General features: G+C 49.1%; 1 long non-coding RNA gene across 1 annotated transcript; it reads right to left on the bottom strand.

Annotated features, from left to right (window-relative positions):
* Positions 1-411: 411 nt before the first annotated feature.
* LOC118352898 (uncharacterized) lies at positions 412-15,739 on the bottom strand. Its single transcript, XR_007407219.1, has 4 exons — positions 15,606-15,739; positions 4,389-4,593; positions 1,003-1,182; positions 412-541 (listed from the first exon to the last, which is right to left on the bottom strand). It is a non-coding gene; the product is annotated as an uncharacterized LOC118352898 (long non-coding RNA).
* Between the last annotated feature and the right edge of the window lie 5,053 nt (positions 15,740-20,792).

The following is a 20,792-nucleotide window of genomic DNA, read 5'->3' as shown; positions in this document are numbered from 1 at the left end:
CGTGAAGACATGGTTTGGTGCAACAGAGTAACCCATTTAGGGCAATTCTGGAAAATAAAGACCCACCAGCCCAGAAGCCCTAGCAACTCCAATAAGGCTGGAGTCAGCAAGTGACAAAAATCACAGTTTGGGATGAGGGCAGAGCGGCTGACACAGGCAGGGCCATCTGGCCGGTTGGCAGCAGCCCATCACTCCCAGCCTGGCCTCCAAGTCACCCAGAGCTCAGCCCCTATAGGGTCCCTCCCAGGAAGCTGGCTGAGTCAGGACTTCGCTCCACCTTCTCCAAACGCCCATCGCATACCTAGTGGAGGATGAGAGAGGGCACTGATTTGGGAGTCAGATGTCTTGAAATTCTTATTTATTTTATTTTATTTTATTTTATTTTATTTTATTTTATTTATTTTTCATCTTGAAATTGTGACCTCGATGTGCCCCCGTGACTGTCCCTTGAAATCTTGGGGCACGGCCTCTGCGGGAAGGCATCCCCAGGCCTGGTTCCGTCTCCCTCACAGAGCACTGGGACATCCGTTGGGAAGGTGCTCTGAAAAAGAGGATGTGACCCAGTAATGTGGGTTCAGAGGATCCTAAGGACATTGAGAGTGAAAAGAGAGAAACTAAAGGAGAATATTCTAGAATGGGGTGGGGGGCGGGGTAGTAATGCGCGAAAGCCAGCATTACATTTATAAGAAAAAAAATAAGTCTCTGCGGCTCTTAGTGAGAAGGAAAGATTCCAGAAGCATCCTGGAGCCCTGACTCTCGCACTAGCTGTGGGGAACGCCCCTCACCCCATCGCTGTCAGTCCCTCTGCCTCTGCTCTGTGTGATGTGTGTCATCAGCTTTGAAAGGACCGCATAGGAGGCTCCAAAGGAAAATCCCAAAGTTATTTTTATGTGAAGTGAAGGGTAAAAAGGGACAATTTCCCAGTGGGTTGGAGATGGTGGCCTGTTGACAGAGGTCAGAGTAAAAACGGGATACATCTCCTTCGGCTGTACATCTGCTCACCCGGTCTGTTCTCTGATTTGCTTTTTCAGTCCCAAGGAATATTTTCTATAGGCAAGAAGCAACCCTTTGGCGTGCCGTTACTAGAACCAGACATCACAGAGAAGGAGCCCAGAGCTGTGGCGGGAGATTCTGTACGAAACGCCACTTGCTGTGCCTGCCCCCAGGCCTCAGTTTCTCCTTCTGCAGAGGAGGAAAGTGGATAAGAAGATTGTCATCTCCCCATCACCATTCTTTAACAAACAGCGATTTAGCAGACCAGTTCTGGAGGAAAATCTTTTTGGGGGAGAAAAAATGTTTTGTTCATTTTCTTTTTTAGGTATATTGCACAAATACATTGACTATTTATAGGTGCATCAATGTGGTCACATGCATGTATGCTCATCCTCGTCTTTATTTCTCCTTTTTGTTGGTTCCTCTCCTCCCCCAGAAAGAACGTTTAGGACCTTTGTGGCCCTGGTGGTCTGTGTTTCTGAGGCCAGGAGAATCCCAGGAAAAAAGTGAAAGGAAAGCAAAGAGCGCCAACAGCCAGTTATGCCTGGTGGTAAGACAGGGAGCCAGGCTCCACAAGGGTGGTCCTCGCTCCGTCCACGAGCATAAGGGCATTGCCATTCCTCTACCTCTCAAGCCTTCCTTCCCTGACTCCGACAGGCCTAAGTTTGGTCTCCAAATTCCCAATCATTTATGAAACCTCAGAATCAGAGAAACCACCAGAATCATTTGGTTCAGCCTCTGTATCAAGGCAGATGGTTGTCCATTCTCCCTATAAAACTCTCCATGGAAAGCTGCCCCACCCATTGTCCTGCAGGGAGTGAAGGCTGGTGCACTCCCTGGTTTTTCAGACTAATTGGCTCATTTTCTTCCATCTTAGAAACCTCTGGAAGCCAGGATGCCCATATCCTGGCTCAATTCTTAGCCATAAGTTCAACGAGGGACTACTTCTTCCAGGCAAGAGAAAGCAAAAGCAAACAGAGGAAGATCAGTCTAAATGAACAAGCAGTTCACAAGAGAAACAGAAGTGGCTAAGAAACACATGAAAACAGTTTCAATCCCAGTAAAAATAAAATAAGTAAAAAATCATAAAATAAATGACAAAGAAGTAAAAATGCAAAATAAGACAATAGTCCTATGCCATTGGCGAAGATGGAAAGGGGGGAGGTAATATTCTATGGGGGGAGGCTGTAGGGAGGTGGGCTTCCGCCTAGACCAGCAGATCCTCTGGGTGGGCACCCAGAACCACCTCTCTGGGGAGCAAGGGGAGCAGCACAACTCTTACCAGGTGCTTGCCTCTGAACTCAGCAATTCTATGTCCAGGGGAGCCTGGACTCCAATGGAATGATCTCAATGGAATGACAAAGACTAGACACAAGTATTTAAACTCAGCTACACTTACAGAAATTAGAAAGAACAAAACTGTCCAACAAAAGGAGACTGCTTCAATTAAATGTGGTATGTCCATGCAATAGAAGTCTTTCAGAATTAATGCCATAAAAATGTCCACGTTATCATAAAAAAGATGTTCACGATATATCACTAGGTGGAAAAAACAATGTAGCATGCGCAACAGTCCATAGTAGGACGACATTTCATTTCTGTTGAAAGGCACACTGTTATGGAGCATGATGGATCGTAGATGAGCAGACTTCTGGATGATTTATAAATAATTTAGCTACGTTTTCTGATTTCCTATATAAAGAGGTATTACTTACACATTGCAAAAAGGAAACGCCAGCCCAAAGAAAGGGTTGCTTTGTCCCAAGCAGGGGGTGGTCTGGAGAACCAGTCCAGCCTTGTATCTTCCCCCACAAAACCCTCCCCTGCCAGTGGAGAGAGAAGGGGGAAGCAATGAGGGAGAAGAGGTGAATGTTTAGGGATAAATCCTGGAGCCAGACACCTTTCTCTTTTCCCTCTGTAAAAAATGTGCCACCAGCACTCCCCAGAAAGCCTTTCTCTCCCAGACCCTCTTGTGTCCTGTCATTCCCCACCTGTTAGCCCACCTCCCCCTGATTCCCTCTCCTCACCCACTTCTCGTACAGCAACCTGGCTGACTGGGTCTGAACTTAGCAACACTATTTCCCAGCAGTGTGGCATGAGCAGTCAGAAAATGCCTTTTTATGCCTTGGTTCCTCGTAATTGTGAGGATTAAAAGGAAGAAGAGAAGAAGGATGAGGAAGAGGAGGGGAAGAAGGAGAAGGAGAAGAAGAAGGAGGAAGAGGAGAAGGAGAAGAAGAAGGAGGAGGAGGAGGAGGAGGAAGAGGAGGATGAGAAGGAGGAGGAGGAGAAGAAGGAGGAGGAGGAGGAGGAGGAAGAGGAGAAGAAGAAGAGAGAAGAAGAAGCAGAAGAAGAAGAAGAGAAGAAGAAGAAGAAGAAGAAGAGAAGAAGAAGAAGGAGGAGGAGGAGGAGGAGGAGGAGGAGGAGGAGGAAGAGAAGAAGAAGAAGGAGGAGGAGGTGGAGGAGGGGGAAAGAAAGGAAGAAAAAGAAAAGAAAAAGAAGGAAAGAAAAGGAAGTAAAACACTTTTACGTGTAATGTGATATCTTGGATTTTATCCTGAAACAAATTTAAAAATGGTGGAAAAACTGGGGAAATCCAAATAAAGTCTGTAGTTTAGTTGATAATAAGATACTAGATGTTGATTTCTCGGTTGTGCCAAATGTATCGGTTATGGACGATGCTAGCGTCATGAGAAATCACATAAGGGGCAAGGAAATTCTATATGCTCTTTGCAACTTTTCTGTAAATCTAAAATCACTCCAACCAAAAAAAACAAAAAATTATTGGGAAAGGAAAGCAAAGTGCATAGAATAATGCCTGACGCAAAGTACGCACACAATGTATTATTTGACTGCTCCATTCTATTTTCGCTGTGAACATCCAGGGGTGGCTTATCTCGGAGGGGGCATCCAACCACTTTGAATATCTCCCAGAACCTTCCCTGGTGCTGGGCACCTGGAGGCCCTCAGTGGCCACTCACCTTTTGGCCTTTATTCATTCCTACCCCCTTTGCCTCTGTTTTTTACTACCAAGATCTTGACTTGACGCTACTTTATTTTCAGATTTATGGTATCTAAGCTACATATTGTAAGTCGGTTTAAAATCCTTTGGAGGAGGTCAGGACATCAATAAGTAATAAAAACATTCTTAAATGAATTAGTCCGTTTTTCACCTGCGCTGCACACATAAGCTGAACCTCTATAACTACAGGACCTTGGGGCGAGCGGGGATTTAGAACCAGAAGAGCTGTGTCCGTGAGTCCCAGCTCCGCTCCCATGGACCGAGTGACGCTGGGCCAGCCCCACATGGACAAAACCCCCCTTCCCGGGGGGGCGCCCCCAGGATTTGTTAAGATGATGCTCGTGAAAATGGGATGCACAGAGGTGATGTGACTTACCCATTGCCAGAGTGGTGCTCTCGGGGTCTTTTTTTTATTATTTTTTATTTTGTTAATTTTATTTTAATTTATTTTACTTTTTTTTTTTTTTTTTTTTTGCTCTTGGGGTCTTGAAGGCAGTCCGGCTCCGGAGCTTCCCTGTCCTCTTGGTGATGATGTTACAGAAGCAGCTCACGGGAATCCAAAGTGGTCCTGTTGGGGCTGCCTGTGGAAGGAAGTCCAGGGGGTGAGAAATCAGCTGCCCCAGACAGCTGTGAGGGCATTTCCACGGGGAGCACGGGATGGAGGGAGGGCAGAGAGGTAGGGAACGGGAGCCTCCTCTGATTCCTTTGAGGCTGGAGTACGTAGGCCCGTGGACCATCAGTCCCTGGCACTCAGGATGGAGCCAGGCTGGAGAGGGAACAGTTGAGGCAGGCCCTGGAGTCAGGAAAGGATAGGGCAGGTCCGGAAGGCGGCCACCTGGTGCTGGTGGCCACCCAGCACCCAGCCAGCAGTCAAGGCAGCAGCTCCGAGCACCCACCCCGGGAGGGACCTCCCCCTGAAGTCGTTTCTGCCTCAGCCTAGGAAGCATCTGACGTCCTCTCTGCAGGGCCGAGAGCTGGTCTCAGGCTGGGGCCTCCCCGGAGCTGCCGGGTTGGGGAAAGCGAGCCACAGCAAGAAGTTGTAGGAGACAAGCTGCCACATTTATTAGGCACCTACTGTGTGCCAGGCCCTGCACCAGACATTCTACATACATGACCACTCTCCATGGACTCCTCCCAGCTGCTCCGGGAGGCCTGGAGAGCTCTCCCTATCTCACAGAGGCAACGAGAGCCCCTGGGGGTTCAGTGGCTGGCCTGGGGCCGTGCGGCTTCTACACAGCACACCAGGACTCAGCCCCCAGTGACCCGGATTCTGACCCGATCGTCAGCAGCAGGCCTACAAGCCTGAGCGCTGTCTGTTTCCATCTGCTCTCACCACCCTGGCGTGAGGGAGGCCGGATGGGCACGTCCCCTCGCCTCGCAGGGAAGGAACCCCAAGCTCAGGGCCGCCAACACCCACCATCCAGGACACAGTGGGACAGCCCAGGCCTCTACCTCTTCCAGGACAGTAGGCAGCACTGCCTGTGAACTCCGCCCCCACACACGTCTTTAAGGTCCCTTGGCGCACGGTGGCCAGCGTACCTACCAGGCGCTGCCTGCGTCCGAGGGCTCTCCTGCCAGGTCCTACCAGGATTCCGTGGGCCTGTGGAGTTCTTCCACCAGCCAGGAGGCCCCTTGTTCAGTGACTGAGGCGTCCCAGGGCAGCACAAGCTGTGAAGGAGCCCCCGTAGCTTGGGGTACAGGGCCCCTATACAGTGTGTCCTTCCGAGGGCTCCCACCACCCCAGAGGCCTCTCCAACTGGGGGCTCAGTGGGGCAGCACCTGTCTGCTGGCAAGTGGAAGCAACCCAGAGAAACCATGACATATAAACCACAGAAGGGACCCCCCAAAAACCCCATAGGTCCCCTGGAGGGGCACTCCATCTCTCCTCCAGGAGTTTGGCTTCCGTTCTCTGACGTTTTTCCCTCTAGAAGACAGAGAGAGCAGGTCTATGTTTTTGTCTGTTTCAATCCTATTGGACAAATGGAGAAACTGAGGCCCAGATAATTAAGTAATGGCCAGTTAGGACGGAGCTGGAGAGAACGCAGAAGCCTTGCAACCAACCCCAGAGCCGGCGCCTCCTGCTGAGCGCCATGGCCCAGCACTCTGCCCTCGCCCCGGGCCCTGTCTAGAAGTCTCTGTTGGCACAGAGCAGCCGAGGACTTGGCTGTGTGTCCACTCCAGTGAATGCTTGGTTTGTACCCCCAGAGCCTGGAGCTTCTGGAAAGGGTAGCGTTGGGATTCTGACCTGGAAGGAATTCCGGGAGACCGTGTCGCCTCTTGGACTCCACCAGCCGCTGGAGAAGGTCTGTGTGAGCCAGGCCTGCCCGGATCTCACGGAGAGGATCCCCCAAGACACCCCTGCGCCCCTTCTTCTCCCTCTGGCCTCACGCCTGTGAAGCCTGTGCCGGCAGGGCAGCCGGATTCCAGAACATGGAAGTCATAACCCATTTCACCCGGGCGAATGGCATTTTCACAGGGTCACAGGATGCAAGAACTTGAAAGGATCTTATTGATGGTTACGACCAACTCCCTCTTTTAATAGATGAGGAAGATGAAGGCGGGGAGGGCGGGCGGCTCACCCCGGGGGGGCCTGGAGGGTCAGCACAGGGTCTGGGCGACAACCCACCCGGGCCGGCTCTCCTGGGCCCTGCTGCCCTGCTGGGGCTCCCTCCCCACTTTCCCCACTTTCCCCTGCGGATCCGGATCCCTGCGCCCTCACTGGAAGGAACCACCACGGGGCAGCCTGTGGTCAGAGCCGGGTGAGAGTCGGGGGACAGACCCGAAAGCCACAGGGTGTGGGCCAAGCTCATGTCAGAGGACGGGCCAAGCCAGGACCACACAGCTTACTGTCCCGCAGGACCAGGAGTTCTGGAACGTTCTGACTTATTTTAAAAGAACATCTCAGAACTCCAATTTTTATTTTTATTTTCGAGCTACAATTTTTTAATGTAAAATATTTCAGCTCTTAAATATAGACAACAATTCGAGTTTAAAAATAAAACACCCGACAGAGACGACCTTGTGACCGGCTGTGGAATCCAACTCCATCCCCTTTTTATAGATGAGGAACCTGAGACCCGGGGTGGTGGCCCGTCAGCGACCACACAGAGACCACCGTCTGGGGCCGCCGAGTCACTAGTGGGGGATGCCATCCGGGTCGCCGGTGCCGCCGCACAAATCACGAGATGCTGTTGCCTGACACTGCACCGCACGTACCTGGACCCAGGCCCGCGCCTCGGGCTCTACGTGACTTGCCTTGAAAGACCTAACCCTTGGCCTTGGGTGAAGTTCTCCCCGTGGTCCGCATTCCCCAGGTGTCTGCGGGTGTTTTTGCCTTGACTTGTCCCTTTAAGACTCCAAAGTGGGCCAGAACATTCTGAGACCCTGCCGGAGGCTGGGAAAGGCTAGAGCCTGCCTTCCCTCTGCCAAGCCCTTCCCACATACCATTCCCCTTGCCTCTGGACAGTCTGCCCTTCGCGGTCCAGCTCAAAACAGCACAGCTGACACTCCAGAAAAATCTCATAAAGCCGAATTAGAAGCATGTCAGCAGAAGGGGAAAATGAGATCATGGCCACCCTGCCACCTTCCCCGGCCGGCCGAGGCCGCCAGCAGGCCGCCTGCCTCCGCGCCCTCCCTGACCCCTCCTGCCTGTCCGGTCCTGCGCCCGAGACAGGGGCCCCGGGCCGTTTAAGTGAGGCGGTGACACACAGGCTCATAAAACCACAGGAGAAAGTCAAGTGCTGAGATGAGCACTTGAAGATAATAAAGGGTTTGGTGAGCTGCAAGAGAGCGGTGGCCAAAGTAAACTCTGGCTTCTCCAGGGAATGGGTCTGGAGCTTTCTCAAAGGAAAGAGAGGATCGGTGTGGGGAGACTGCAGGGGAGAGGGCCTTCGGGGGGCAGGGGGCGGCAAGGCAGGCCAGAGGGGTGGCTCAGGGGCCCAGTGGCCCCAGCTCGTGGGTGAGGCCCCTGACGGAGCTGAGGTCTGCGGCCTCGTCCGCAGACAGGGGCCTGGGGCCACAGGTGGGAAATCTGTGCTCTCTTCTCCCAGCACCCGGCTCATGCCTAATGTGGGCACTCCTTCAGTGAATGAGTGAGCGAGTGATAGAAGACAAACACCACCCCAGTGAGGAAACTAGGAAAACTCATACTCAAATAAGATAATTTCATGTTGTACGCTTTTTAAAGCATTTCCCCATCACCATTTGGGTTGTCCCCTTAAGAACCCTGGAGGCAGATCGTACGGGTTTCACTAATCCTGTCTGCCATCTAAGGAAACTGAGGCATGAAGCGTGGTAGGAGGGACCATGAATCCCATGGCTCTGCCTTTCCTGGTTCCTCCTCTTGGGCCCCTGCCTGCCTGCAGCGAGGGTACCCCCGTCCCACTGCTGAGAGTGGGGCCGGCGGGCAGCCCCTGGGGTCTGCACCTGGGTAGGAAAATCTGGCCGATCCGGGAGGCACATGCCGCCACCTGCCCCAGACCTGAGGCTCATCTGCATGGGGCGCACTTCAGAAAAAGCTGACAGTTTGATTTCCGTCCTGAGTGACCCTGCAGTGGTCCCTCCACGCGTCCTGAACTCAAGTGGGGGAAGAGGAGCGTTGTCTCTGCAAACCCCCAACTGGGGATGTTAAGCAACTGGTTCAGATAATCACCTGAGATCCCCTGGCACTCAGTTTCCCAGCCTTTCCAGCCCCACCGGCCCCCACCAGAAAGGAACAAGAGGCTCCGGAGAGGCGGCCTGGTGGGCCCAGGCACTTGAGTTAGCTCCCTGGTCCTGTAGGTTTGAGAATCGACCTTGGTTGAAAGTCCCATCGGGTTCTTAAAAAAAGAAAGAAAGTCCCATCGAGTTCTAAAAAAAAAAAGAAAGAAAGAAATTAAGAAAGAAAGAAAGAAGAAAGAAGAAAGAAAGAAAGAAAGAAAGAAAGAAAGAAAGAAAGAAAGAAAGAAAGAAAGAAAGAAAGAAGAAAGAAAGAAAGAAAGAAAGAAAGGAAGGAAGGAAGAAAGAAAGAAAGTCCCATCGGGTTCTATTCTGCGCCACTAACAGAACCATCCATATGCTGCCGTGCTTGCTCCATGGCTGTCCAAGGGGAGATGGGGATGCAGACTTAATGCATCGCAGGTTTTTTTTTTTTTTTTCCTCGTAGGCCTATGTGAGAGTCTAGTGTTCCTTTGCTCTGGGTTTGGGAAATGTGGCTGCACACACCCACCTGTTTTCTGGGAGGTGGACGGGGGCTGGGGCCCCGAGGGGCGGGCGGCGGGGGGTTGGGGGGAGACCAAAGCCTCAGTTTCTGCATCTTTCAAATGGGGATAGTCTGCTGGTCTCCAAGATAAAAAGAGTAACAGAGGGCCCAGATCCCGCCAGTCAAGCCGAGTCCTGACACAGGAGTGCACACCGGTATCCGAAAAGGTGTATGTGACGTGAGATTCAAACAAAACGATTAGCGGAAAAGGAAGCTTTCATCTGACCCAAGCATTCTCTGAGTTGTGAGACAACCCGCCGGGTTCCTTTAACTTGCAAACCTCCGCTGGTCCCTCTCCCCCAGACTGATTTAAGCCACGGGACAATTGGAAATACTTCGACCAGAAACATGTGTATTTATAACACAAAGCTCAGGTGTGACATTCTGTGAATTCGGTCCCATGCTCACCATCTCTGGGGCCTCAGGAAGAGAGGCCGGATGAGCCCCCGCAGGTAAGCCAGGCCCGTGCCTCCTACCTCTCCAACAGCGCTTCTCCGGCAGCCACCCCATGGGAGTACCCACGGGTCAGCTCCGCCGCCCCCCACCCCCCTGACACATTCCCAGGCCAAGTTCATGCCAACCTCCTGCTGCCCGGGACTGGCTCCTCCTATGGCAAAGCCAGCTGTTTCCCCTCAAGCACCTGCTCTCTCAGTGACCTCTGAGGGGCCGTCGTGTGTGCAAGGTCTTGGCCGAGCCCGGCCTTAATGGGAGCAGCATTTCCCTAACCTCCACTTAGGATGGCAGGTGCTGGAGCGGCTTGGATCATACCATAGAGGTTGCTGATTGACTATAGTAGAGCAATAAAACGGATGGATCCTGGGTCTCCCAAACCATAAAACCGCCGTGTTAGCCCCTTACTATTACTGTTACGTGACGGGGGAGTGAATTTCCCTTGTGCTTCTGCCTTTGTTATTTTGGCCTTTACTTAGGGCAGCTGAACCCCCTCCCTCTGCATGGCAATTTGCAGCCATTCTTCAAAACTGACCCGAAGGCCACCACCCCAGGAAGTACCCCCCTGATTTTGCCAATGGTCTCCGGCCTTATATTCCGCATCGCCCATCCCAGAAGGTATTATCAAAACCAAATTTCGATGCACCCAGTTCTATTTTATTTAGTGTCATTCACTCTAGGACAGAGCGAGGGAACGTCGGGAAGGCATGGAAAGACAATTGCATGGCCTTCCCTTGTCATGGTTGGTTTGGTGTCCCTTCCGTGGGCATGGTGTCTTCCAGACAGTGTCGTATGCCTCTGCAGGGCAGGGCCGGGTCACAGACCTCTGTCGCCACCATTCACAGCATAGAGCACATAACTGAGACTTGGGGGCTTGACTTAACACCTCACCGAAAAGAACTGATGGGGAAGGAGGGCCGGCCAAGGCTGGTGGGGTGTGGCAGGGGACAGCCCCGGCGCCGTGCCTTTAAATACAACCTGATGTCAGAGAACTCATGTAACCCAAGAAAAGGCGTGCTATAATCGGATTCTTCCGATGTGGAAAAATAAGGCAGGCTGACTGCCGCTGCCATGGAGAGGCGACAAATGTTTGACCTCGGGTGTGAGGAAGACGGACTGATTTTGTGCTGTCACAGGGAGAAATGCACACCTGTTCCAGCTGGAACACAGCCCCAGCCAGCCACCCTCAGATAGACCAGCTGGAGTCCTGGAAAAAAATGGATCATGCTAGCTAGCTGTTACACAATGAAGCTATCGAGCAGCTGCTGGAGATGGAAAAAACTGCCTCATGAGGTAATGAGCTCCCCAACACCACAGGCAATCAAGCCAGATGAGCACTGGTGGGCTTAGGGGAGGTTTTATGATACTGTGATTTTTTTTTTCCAGGCTACAGTGTGAGTCCTCTCTCCATTGGTTCCATCTCCACATTTCTCCCTGGGAGCCTACCATTGGGCCTCACAATTTTACCATTAGGATTTTCTTCACTGGAAGTCAGGCATCATGATCTCCTGGGGATGTCAGGTAAATAAAGGGATGCCACATAATGTCATAGGTATTGACTCTTCTTTGTCAATTCATTTAGCAGATCCTTCTCTCAGGTGGCTGGCGGTAGGGGTTACTGGGGGTACTGGTCACCATCGTAGAGGGCTCTGACCAACCACAAGGCAGAGTGTGTTTGGGGGTACAAGTGGCAGGAGAGCTGAGGTACGCGAGACTTGGAGAAAGTAGGTAAACCATCAACACTGCGCTTGGCTGATTCATAGCTTGGCCCAGGGCAACCCTGCCTGGTCCCGAAGCCCAGCATCTGTAAAGCATCTTCTGCTTCCCAAAGGGAGCACTGGACTTGGAGTCTGGAGACCCGGCCACTGGCCCTAGCTGGGCCACTCCCTGGCAGGCGCCCTTGGCTGTTGTTTTTTTTTTTCCTTGGCTGTTGTTATGCCGCTCTGCAGAGCTCAACTCCCTCCACCACCGAACAAGAGGAGGCATGGGCTGTCTCCAAGGGACCCTCCCCATGACAGGGTGTAGGGTCGGGACCAAGGGTCCTCCCAACCTACTCAGGGAATTCAACTCTGCTTTTCCTATTTTACTTGCAGCCTTGAGCCAATTATCTATGTTTTCTGAGACTCGGTCCCCATCTCTGTGAAATGGGAACAGCAACACTTGCTTTGAAGAATTATTAAGATAATAAACTACAAGACGCTTTGCTTGCAAAGTGACAGGGTGGGAGCTAAAAATGGCCATTATTCATTTATCACATCATTTTATTAGTTAATGCTGCAGCAAGATACAGTAGGCTTGTCCATAAAAGGCAGGTGGGACTGGGATTCAGACCCAGTTACCAGACTTTGTCATCTCCCTGTGAAAGGCGGTAGCCCTGCGCTCCTGCTGGCTCAGATACTGACCCTTTTTCTTCCTGGCAGCCCTGTTCAGAAGAAGCCTCGGTTACATGGGGCTGTGTCCTGGAGCTGCAGCATGGGTAGCCTGGGGCCCTCTCCCAACATCCTGGCCCCTCACTGGGCACTCAGAGTGCCCCTCCATTGCTTGGTGTCTCTGCCCCCTCAGGCCTCGGGGGGGCCAGCCTGGGACCAGCCACAGAGGTTGCCATCCCCACCCACACCCTTCCTCCGCTGCCCCTCCGCCCAGAGAGGGTCAGGCAGCTGGGGGCTTGAAAGCCTGCACGGCCGCTAACTGCTGTGTGCCCTAGGCTGGTTACTTCGGGTCTCTGAGCATCAGCTTTTTCATCTGTAAAATGGGCGACATCAGGTAAACAAGTAGATCAGTGCCTGGCACATTGCGAGTCCTCGGTGGAAAAGAAAGGTGATTGATTCCCACTCACGGAAGGCTTGTGATGTGCCAAACATGACTTCCCTATTTGTGCACACCGTTCTTCCACTGTTATGACTATTCCCCTTCCCCTTAACCATACTGGCATGTGTTTTCTAGAAACAAGGACATTGGGACACCTGGGTGGCTCAGCGGTGGAGCATCTGCCTTCAGTTCAGGTAGTGATCCCAGGATCCAGGATCGAGTCCCACATCAGGCTCCCTGCAGGGAGCCTGCTTCTCCCTCTCCCTGTGTCTCTGCCTCTCTCTCTGTGTCTCTTATGAATAAATAAATAAATCTTAAAAAAAAAAAAAAGAAACAAGGACATGTTCTTATACATCAGCAAACACAGGAAACTTAACAAGGATATAAGGTCACTCTCTAGAACGCAGTCTACATGCACATTTTGCCAGTTGTCCCCATCATGTCCTTTGGAGCAATGTTTGTCTGGTCCGAAATCCAATCCAGGACCAGGTCTTGCATCGACTGCCAGGTCTCCTTGGTCTGGAAGAGCTCTTGTGCTTTTATGTCTTTCGTGACATTGACATTTGTGATACATGCAGGCCAGCTATTTTGTAGAATGTCCCTCACTTTGGCCTTGTCTGATGAGGTCTCCTCGTGATTAGACCCAGGTCCTGCCCTTTGGGCAGAAATGTCACAGAAGAGATGCCGAGTCCTTCCCAGGGCAGCTCATTAGGACGCAATGTCAATTCGCCCAACAATGTGGAAGTTCATGCCAATTGGCTTTGGGTCAGGATGGCGCCTTCCCCGGCCACAGGTACCATTTTTCCTATTCTTTGGGGAACATGATCTCATTTTAACCCCAGGCTCTCGAGTCAAACAGGTGGGTTGTAACTGGGCTTCAACATTTACCAGCCATGTGGCCTTGGTCAAATTAATTTCTCTGAGCATGTGGAAGAAAGATTGGACCAGGACCTTTCAGGACCTTTTGCAGGAGCAGATGAGGCCACGCATGAGAAGCATTGGGCACAGTTGGAGGAAGTGCCCCACGCACATCAGCCCAAGGCTCAGGATGGGACTGATGAAAGGAGCTCCCAGCAAACAGCCACAGGAGAGAACCTGGTGTCACTGGTGCTGTCGTGATGACCTGGGCTCAGAGGAGACAGGAACACATTTCTTCTGAAGGCAGATAACCTGGAGAATGGAAATGGATGAGTAAGGTAGACCCGTGGTTGTGAGCCAAGTGTGGACTTTGGGGTCCAGCCAATCCGGGTTTGTGCCCCATACTCTGCATGAATTAGCTCTTTGTCATTGGGCAAGTCAAATAATCTCTCTGAGTTTCAGTTTCCGCCTCTGGGAAGTGAGGCTAATACCACATCTCTCATAAAGTTGTAAGGTTGGGTAGATTCATGTATGCAAAGAGCGTGGCCCAGTTTCTGGCATGTGGTAAGTGTTCAGAAACAAAGTCCTAGCGCTGACCATCCAGGCCAGGATCCCAGCTCCAATGTGACTCCTTCAGAAACGCCTTCTCCGATCACATTCCCCGGAGGAGAGAATCAGGCTTTCCCACAATGCTCTTGGCACGATGTGCTCTGTCACACTTAGCGGGGTACGACCTTCCTGCAGGACATTTTGCCAAACAGGGATTTCGTTGGTCAGTGTTCCTCGTTGTCAACAACAGAAGCCATTCGGCTGGCTTAAGCAGAAAGGGAATCATTAATGGAAAATAGATGAGTCTCAGAATCATCGAGAAGGGGAAGTAACATATCCTAGGCTGGGCTTCCAGGGATGTGTCCCAAAATTACCAAGTGGAGCTGGCTGCCATGGGAACTGCTGCTTCGGCCCTCATCAGAAAGGCATGTCCACCCCCACTCGTGACTCCACAGCCATGCCACTTGTGCCCCGATCTGTGCTGCCAGAGATGCTCCACGCCACCTGCCCTCCCCTCCCCAACCCCACATAACTCAGTTCTGGGTCATGCTTAGAGAAGTTTATCTCATTAGCAGAAACAAAATCACATCTAGGACGCATGCGGTAAAGGAATCTTGGTTTTTCGCTATCGAATATCTAGACATACTAGAAGGAGGTGAAATATGTTTTGAACTAGCCAATCCACCAAATCAAGAACTATAAAAATGTTCAACCCTTTGACCTGGTAGCTGCTCTTCTAGGGATCCATGTGAAGGAAATAGAGATATGAATAGTATTCTCTATAAAGTGGAAGGAAGGAAGGGAGGGAGGGGGAGACAGAGGGAAAAAAATCCACAAACGGGATGGGTTAGATGAATTTTGGGACAGGTTAGATAAATTCTGGGTGGCTCAGTGTTTGAGCATCTGCCTTTGGCTCAGGTCTAATCCCGGGGTCCTGGGATCGAGTCCCACATCAGGCTCCCTGCAAGGAGCCTGCTTGTCCCTTTGCCTATGTCTCTGCGTCTGTCTCCATCTCTCTCATGAATAAATAAATAGAATCTTTTTTTAAAAAGATAAATTTGGGACATTCATATGAAAGAATTTTTTGGCCAATAAATATGAGGTTTCTGAATAAGTTTAGACTTTACGATAGCAAAGTATGGAGGAGAAAAGACAAAAACCAAGCTATATATACAGTATGATCCCAGTTTTATAAGAAGGGCACACGCACGCACATTATTGAAAGAAGTCCCCGAAGATGGACTGGGATCACATGGGATTTTTTAATTTTCTTGTTTACGCTTCTCTAGATCAGCTACATGCTCCACCAAAAACATGTATCACTTCTTCCAGTGACTTGTAGAGATTGAAAGATGATACGCACACAATGAGGTAGTCATGACATGCGTGCACCTCGCCCTGCACGGGGGAGGTCTCCCGGGTTGGAGCCGGGAATAAGTGACAACAGCAGATAAGAGAGGACAAGAACCGCGTACGGAGGGTGGGCAGAGGCCGTCTCTGATTTATCTGGCACGTAAGTGGATGTCTATAAATATTTGTACTCTACCGTATGAAGAAATTGTCAAAGGGCTTGAAAGCAGCCAGTTCACAGAAAAAGGAATACAGGGGACTTTGAAACAGATGAAAAGATAGGCAGCCTTAATCATAATCAAAGAAATGCAAAATAAAACACGAGCTGTTTTCACTTACCAGATTGGCAAAGATCACAACGTTTGCTGAGAACACGAGGTGACTCGACTCTTGGTAGTGGGCTGTGCCCTATCCCCGACGGGGATGTGTGACACCACTCAGAGCGGAAAAATGTGTGTGCCCTTTGATAGGGCCACTCTGCTTCTAGGAATCTGTTCTCAGAATTCTGTGTTGCTCATATGCAAAAGAGGGGGTGCGCCCAAGGGTGTTTACTGCAGCAGTGCTTATCTTAGCAAAGATTAGAAGCCTCATCTTCAGTAAGGGTCTGACTAAACTGGGGGGGAATTAATATGATGGAATATTTGCTAAAAAAAAAAGAACAAAAAAAGAGGGATCCCAAAAAAAGAAAAGGAGGAGTAATCTCAAAGGTATATTTATAAGCACTAAAGTCAAGGTGCAGAGGAAAGTATATAATATCCATTTCTGTAAGGAAAAAGCGTGCACACGTATCATTTGATATTGTAGCCTATTTTTGGTATCCCTGGGGAGAGGGATTGGGGTGATGAGGGTCTGAGCTAGAGCCAGTATTCGCTGTTTATACTTTTGTGTGTTTGTTGGGTATTTACCGTGTTCATGGGTTACGTTTTCAGTTTGAACATGTAATTTAAAAATAAACAAATACTCTTTGAATTAATAATTGGACTAGGAGGGACACCTGGGTGGCCCAGCGGTTGAGTGGCTGCCTTCAGCTCAGGGTGTGATCCTGGGGTCCTGGGATCAAGTGTGGCATCAGGCTCCCTTCGAGGAGTTTGCTTCTCCCTCTGCCTGTGTCTCTGCCTCTCTCTGCGTGTCTCTCATGAATAAATAAATAACATCTTTCTTAAAAAATAATAACTAGAGTAGGAAGCCAGAGAGAGGCATTGGGGTGTGATGAGATGAGCCATGGGGAGCCACTGGTGGTTCTTGAGCAGGACAGTACAGTTACAAGTGGTATTTGGCAGGGAGGACAAGAGGACTAGCAGGGAGAGGAGCTGGGAAGCTGGGAAGCTGGGCCAGGCTGAGGCATGCAAGTCACTAGGCAGGTGGGACACACCCAGGGGACCTGGGGTGGGGGTGGGTGGGCAAAGAAGGGTTACTCCACGAAAAGCCTCTTTCATCCTCCTCAGTCTGGATGATTCTCACTGTTCCTACCCCATTACATCCCACAAGTTTCCAGGTGAGCTGTGGAATCATTCTGTCCTCTGCCAGTGCAGAGTTTCTCTTTTAGCCATGGTCTCTCAAATACCACTCTCTTTCCATCTGCTGGGTTACAGTCCCCCGTCCTCCCTCTCCCACAAGCCCGGTACTCCCGTCCAGATGGAGCCCTCTCACCCCACACACAGCCTCTTCACTCCTCTACCTGGCTCTGACGTCTCAGCCCGCACTACTGCCTCCCCCTCATATGCACACTGCGCTCCCCTATTCCCGGTAACACCCGGGAGGGAGCCCTGTGAGATAGATTACAAATGGACTCCCTCTTCATCCTAGCTCAAGCAGGCTCCCACTGAGGTTTTGATGGGTGTTATGTCCCTGGAAGAGGGTGAGGGGCATGGGAGGGTGGAGGGAGAGCAGGGCCAGAGGGGAAGGAAGAAACCTGTCCTGCCTCACTACACTTAATTTTTTTAAAGATTTTATTTGTTTATTGGGGTGTGGGGGGAGAAGAGCACAGAAGGAGAGTGAGAGGGAGAAGCAAGCTCCCCTCTGAATAAAGAGTGCCACTTGGGGCTCGATCCCAGGACTCTGAGAGCATGACCCGAACCGAAGGCAGATGCTTAAATGACTGAGCCACCCAGGTGCCCCTCATTACACTTTAAAAGGTGTATTTACTTTAATATGAGATAGTTTCAAAGTATTTGCCATGGAGTAAAATAGATGCTCCTGGAGATGCCCTAAATTGATCCATTTGTCCCATAGTCGTGGGTTTCTCAGCCTTGGCATTGACATTTTGGGCTAGATAATTCTTCATCGTGGGGCAATATTTCCTGTGCACTACAGGATGTTTAGCAGCATCCCTGGCCTCTCCCCAAGAGACACCAGTAGTACCACCCCCTCCAGTTGTGACAAACAAAATGCCAAATGTCTCCCGGAGGGCAAAATGGCCCTAGTGAGAGCCACTACTATGGTTTCATGTGTTCCCCAATAAAGTACTGTGTGCTGGTGTGGGGGAGGGCATGGGTGCCCCTCTCTTGATCTTCACCCAAAGTCATAACAGGGAGTTTCTGGCACTGTGGGGAAGGCAGGCTGCTGCTGGCTGGGTGCCTTATAAATCATAGCACAGAGACAACCGCTACTTGGCCACTTGTCCCCCTGAGAACACTAACCTGGAACCCCAGCCTGAACCATTTGCAGAATTCTGAGATTCTCAACCTCCATATAACTAGATTCTTTTTGGCTCTTGGGTTTTTCATCCAGAACTACCAAAAGCTCTGCTTCTTAGAGTCTTTTATTGTTAGGTCTACAAGGGCAATAAAAAGCCTCAAAGGGTTTCCGGGACATCAAATAGCTCCTTTTAAATTAAAAAGAAAGAAAGGGGAAGGGGAGACCTCCAACCTTTGTATTTTGTTACACACTGGATTAGACACATGTGGAATATGTTTCCCTCTGGCTGGGCACTATTTTAAGACATAAAGAGGTTGTCCTTAAAATATTTCCCAGTCTTTAATGGCTGTCTAGTGTTTTAGGGGAATTGGTTTGTGTGTTACCAACTGTATAGGATATAGCCCAGGATTCTGGAGGAGTCAGTTGGCCCACAAGGAGAAGGCTTGAGCAGCATGGTCCAGGACATCCAAGAGTATAGACATTGTACAGGGGCTGGTGTGGTCAGGAGAACTTTGAAAGATAGCAAAGTCTGTATATTTTTATAATTCTCAGCATTTTCTGAGCATGAGATGCATTTTTAGCCCCCTGGCTCTTTGCTAAAGCTGTCCTCTCTACCTAGAAATTTCCGTCTCCTCTGTGTACTAATTGTCCTCCTCACTCTCCCAGAAGTACCTCAAAGTCTCCTTTTCTTCTTTCCCAATGAAATAATCAGACAAGTGAGCAAAGATATGTGTAAATCTATGTACTTCTGTGTGGTGAAAAACTATAGATATGTATTTTTTAATAAATATTTTATTTATTTATTTATTTATTTATTTATTTATTTATTTATTAATGAGAGACACACAGAGAGAGGCAGAGACACAGGCAGAGGGAGAAGCAGGCTCCCCATGGGAAGCCAGATGGGACTCAATCCCAGGACCCCAGAACCATGACCTGTGCCAAAGGCAGACACTCAATCACAGAGCACCCAGGTGTCCTATAGATACATATCTATATGGAGATATATATTTCATTACAGTGTGGTTTATGGTGATGACAAAGTAGAAATAAGCTGAAGAAAAAAAAAGAAAAAGAAGAAAAAAGAAATAAGCTGAAGAGTACAGTAATAGGGAATTAATTAAATAATTACAATGTAAAATCACTCAGCCATAACAAATTGAAGACACAAATGACCGTTGACTTGATTAGATGGAAAAAAGTTTAAAAACAGCATGTATGATCCTGTTTTTTAAAGATATGTTGTACAAGGAGGGTTCCAGGAAGATGATAGAGTAGTAAGCACCAGGAATCTGTCTCTCTACTTAGACAACAATTGCAGAATCTGTATAGGATAACTGTTTTGGAACTTCAGAGACCATTGAAGGCTTGCAAGTTCCAGGGAAGGCTTAGATGATAACTTTGGTCAATTTCAGCCCTTAATATAGTAGAAGCTACCCTTGACCCATGCCCAGCCCCATGGCAGGCAGCTGTGCACATGTTCCTGGAGCAGCTTGCAGACAGCTTGTGGGAGTCAGGGTGGGCAACAAGTACCCTGTCCACAACCAAGCATCCTATATCCTGCAACATTGTCCTTCAAAAATGAGGGAGAAATTAAGAGATTCCCAGGTAAACAAAAGATCCAAATATTGAGAATCTGTGCTGTGATTGCCAATTGCTGCTTCTGATCACAGAGATGCAGACACAGAGGTAGGCAACCATAGTCATTGCATCTCCCTGCCACTGTTGCAAACCCCTGCCCTTCCAGCTGATGCCAATTCTCAGAGCCCAGCACTTTTTCTCCTCCCTTTATTTTTCTTTCTCTCCCTTTTGGTAAAAACTAAAGCCATTAGACTTCCAGACTAGGATGTTCAAAAGCAACTACATTTAAAGGGGAAAGTCAAAAGTCACTGAGCATATTCAGGAAAAGGCACAGAAAAAACTGAGAAAACCTTAAGTTTGTACCTCAGACTGATCCTCAGTATGGAGAGAGCCTAACAGTCAAAACAAAAATAAAAAATGATAAATCTGGGGTAGGGGAGGGAGGCAAGGATCTGATTTCCAGAGTTACCATATCATTATATTAAATGTCCAATTTTCAACAATAACAAAAATTCACAAAACATGCCAAGAAATAGGAAAGTGTGGCTCATGGAAAGGAAAAAAAATAAGCCAACAGGAACTGTCACTGAGAAAGACCAGATGGTGGACCTACCAGACAAAGGCTTAAAAACAACTGTTTTAAAAATGCTCAAAAAACCAAAGGAATACAGGGGAAAAGTTAAGAATACTGTATGAACAAAATGGAAATATCAATAAAGAGAAAACCTAAAAAGAAGCCAAAAAGAAATTCTAGCTCTAAAAATTACACTCATTGAAATGCAAAATTCCCCAGAAGGGACCCAAGGCATATTTGAGCAAGTAGAAGAATCAATGAATTTAAAGATAGGACAATCAAAATTATTGAGTCTGTGCAGCAGAAATTAAAATACTGAAGAAAATTTAACAGATCCTAAGGTACATTATCAAGCATACTAACATATGCATTATGGAAATCCCAGAAAGAAAAGAGAGAGAAAAGAGGGCAGGAATATTTGAAGAAAAAACAGATTGAAACTTCCTAAGTTTGATGAAAGACATGAATATAAACTGCTAAGAAGCTTAACAAACTCCAAGATGAACAAAGAGACCCATACGAATACATATTGCAATAAAACTATTGAAAAACAAACAAAGAAAGAATCCTGAAAGAAACAAGAGAAGTAACTGTTCAAACACGACGTTTCCTTAATAATGTTTTCAGTATAGTTATTATCAGAGACTTTACTGGCCAGTGGCAGTGGGCTGATGATATAGTCTAAGAGGTAAAAGAAAAAAAACCCGTCAACCAAGAATACTATATCCAGCAAA

The sequence above is a fragment of the Canis lupus genome, chromosome 30 (genome assembly GCF_003254725.2).
Source record: "Canis lupus dingo isolate Sandy chromosome 30, ASM325472v2, whole genome shotgun sequence".
NCBI lineage: Eukaryota > Metazoa > Chordata > Mammalia > Carnivora > Canidae > Canis > Canis lupus.
The sequence above is the reverse complement of the archived record's forward strand: the minus strand, read 5'-3'. Positions and strand labels throughout refer to the sequence as shown.